The following is a 2846-nucleotide window of genomic DNA, read 5'->3' on the forward strand; positions in this document are numbered from 1 at the left end:
CAGTATACTGATCCATAAACAGAAGCTAATTATGCTGCAGGCAGTTTTTGTGCATTTGTGTTTCCACTGTATCTAAAGGTTGTGTATTGTTTTCCTTACGTGACAACTTAAATATGATTTCTCCAAAAGTCCTTCAAGGATTAAAAAAAAAAGCATGCTGAGGTGAGAATGTCCATTTTCAAAATGTTCTGTATTTTACAAACTTTAGGTTCATGCAGACAGATGCATAATTGCTTGCCAGCTGTTGTTTTCCACTCGTGTATTATTCCATGGTGAGCATGTCTTCCAGATTAATCCTTTGTATGTGCACGTACTTGGCAGAAAACTGATTCAGACTGTGAATTTCTTGGCTGACAGACAAATAACGGCTCGCAGCTTCCTCACACTGTACTAGCAGTCAGATTATTGACAGCAGCTCCTTCCTCTTTAGTTTCTGCTGTGCATCAAGTCAAAAAAAGCCACAGTGCCGCTATTGTCAGTTTATGCAGAAAAACAACAACTGCTCGCTTTCTGTGCTCTGAAATTAAATGAAATGCTGTGGAAGGACAAATTGTCTGCAAATTATCTTTTTTCAATGACTGAAAAAACAAAAGTTTTCAACCAAAACACCGACTGTTTCAATTTATTTCAGTAAATTGTAAAACTCAACCTGCGCAAATACAGAACACATTACAACTCAAGGCACACTTACAGGCTTTTCCTGAGCTTTCAGTGGCATCGCAGTCTTCTTCGGCAGATAAGAGTCTGCTCTGAAAAGGTCACATAAGGTCAAACTACTCTTTATACTGAGGTCCAAAATTTGCTTTCACACTCATTTTTAATATTTTACCAAAGTTATGTGGCACTTAGTTTAAATGTTATATATTATATTTACTGTATATATATATATATATATATGGAATTTAAAACTTAATATATCAGCAAACAACTATTCTCTATACAAAGACACAGAGTCACATGTCTCACTCCCTCTGCCTGTGTTGTATCTCAGCCTCTCTGTGGTTTGTTTCCATATCCAGTCTGCTCCGTGTGCAGTGGAGTAGAGCGACTGAAACTGCTGTTTTTATCATCTATGTCGCTGAATTAAGGTTTCATTTCGACTAAACCAGAGTTGGTGATGGTTGAAACAGTGGAATTTATTTTATTATTTTGTTTCTTTCCATTTTAAATGAAGTTATGCTGCTACAATAATAGGCAAGGTATAATTACATTTTTTTGTCTAGTGGAGAGTGATAGCAATATTACGGCTATTTCTGATTAAACAAAAAGTCTATCTGCAGGGATCCTTTCCATAACACAATGATACCTGTCAGTCCAATGACAAGGACTTTTGTCACCAATTATTAGGTTACATTGTCATCATGGTAGCCCATTTTACAAATATTGTGTCCTCTGTCAAGTAAGGGTCTATTTCGACCAGAGTTGGTGATTGTTGGAAAGTCTAAGAAAGACAGTTTTGGTGAGTTTTATTTTGTTTCTGTCAAGTTTGGTGTGTTTTATAATTTTCTCTAATGTAAAATTACTGGTTTTGTCAGTGGAATCTAGTTGGCTGTAGCAACCATTGTTTTGGTTTTCTATCAGGGCTGTCAGCAAACACACACAGTGCATTTCTTTATTTCAGACCTTGCTCAGACTAACAGGAACCTTAAACAACCTCTGTATGTGTCTGAAGCAACACTACACATGAACACATGACTGCAAGCTGGAGGCCACAGGGACAAACACAGAGCCACATTAATTTCTCATATTTACACAGTATTAACCACCCTGTCCCTGTGCTCAACTTCCGCTGTTCTACTCTTGTTGTTGGCAGTTGAGCTTTTCCCTACAGTGCAGCTGTATTTCCCAGGATGCCTCATGAGGATGGGCACAAAGCCTCTTTTCTTCTTTGTTATCTGCTGAGTGAAGGCAAGGGTTCAGCAGTAAACAGCAGCTGGAGACTGAATGACAAACAATGAGCAAGAGGGTCTGAGAGGACAGAAAAGGGTTTGTGGGACACTGAGTCTGTGCAGACAGTCTTCTCATGTCAGTGTGTGTCTCTGATGTGCTATTTTCTCTTGGCTTGGAGAGCACGTTCCAGAAGTCCTGGAATGTGAGTTTATTATAAGACAAGAGCTGGTGGCAGGAAGTGAGTTGTCTTCTGGTTTCCACATCTTTGAGCAGTCTTAGTCTGATAGAGATCCAGGAGATGGACAGAGTCAGAGACACAGCGAGGCATGGAGGTGTCACCACCTGTCCTCTCCTCTGACTGTGTGAACCCCACACTTCTCCTGTCTGAAGAACCTGATGCCGACCCGCACGTCACTGGCCAAGCCGCTGCTGACAGGCACTGTACTGCTGTAGGGCGCCCAACAAGTCCTCATAGGAGACGTTTCTGTGGGAGGGGAGCGAACTGAGGACACAGAGCAGGACACACATTTCAAACACAGCTGAACACATCACAAGTTAAACATCGCCATCTACTGTTCAAATAATGTTGCTTTTTTTTTTTTCTAACAATCAAAATGACAACTAATACAAAGAGCCAAAAAGGACAGAATCTTACATGAATTCAGTGAGTCTGATGTGCCAGGGGAGGAAGCCCAGTGTGCTGTCCACAGGACCAAACTTCACCACCAGCTCAGGGTCTGGAATATTCTTTGACTCTGAAACAAGCACACAGACAGGCAGCATGTCACCATCTATATGTCACCATCTATATGTCACCATCTAGATAGATACATAGATAGATAGATAGATAGATGGTAAATGGACCTGTACTTGTACTTGTATAGCACCTTTCTAGTCTTCCGACCACTCAAAGCGCTTTTACACTACATGCCACATTCACCCTTTCACACACATTC

At 40.6% G+C, this 2846-nt stretch overlaps 1 long non-coding RNA gene across 1 annotated transcript; it reads right to left on the bottom strand.

Annotated features, from left to right (window-relative positions):
• Window positions 1-1598: 1598 nt before the first annotated feature.
• Window positions 1599-2680, bottom strand: LOC118334053. Its single transcript, XR_004796994.1, has 2 exons — window positions 2546-2680; window positions 1599-2392 (listed from the first exon to the last, which is right to left on the bottom strand). It is a non-coding gene; the product is annotated as an uncharacterized LOC118334053 (long non-coding RNA).
• Window positions 2681-2846: the final 166 nt, after the last annotated feature.

This window comes from Morone saxatilis, unplaced genomic scaffold (assembly GCF_004916995.1).
Source record: "Morone saxatilis isolate NCDOM2014 unplaced genomic scaffold, NCSU_SB_2.0 Contig22, whole genome shotgun sequence".
Lineage (NCBI taxonomy): Eukaryota > Metazoa > Chordata > Actinopteri > Moronidae > Morone > Morone saxatilis.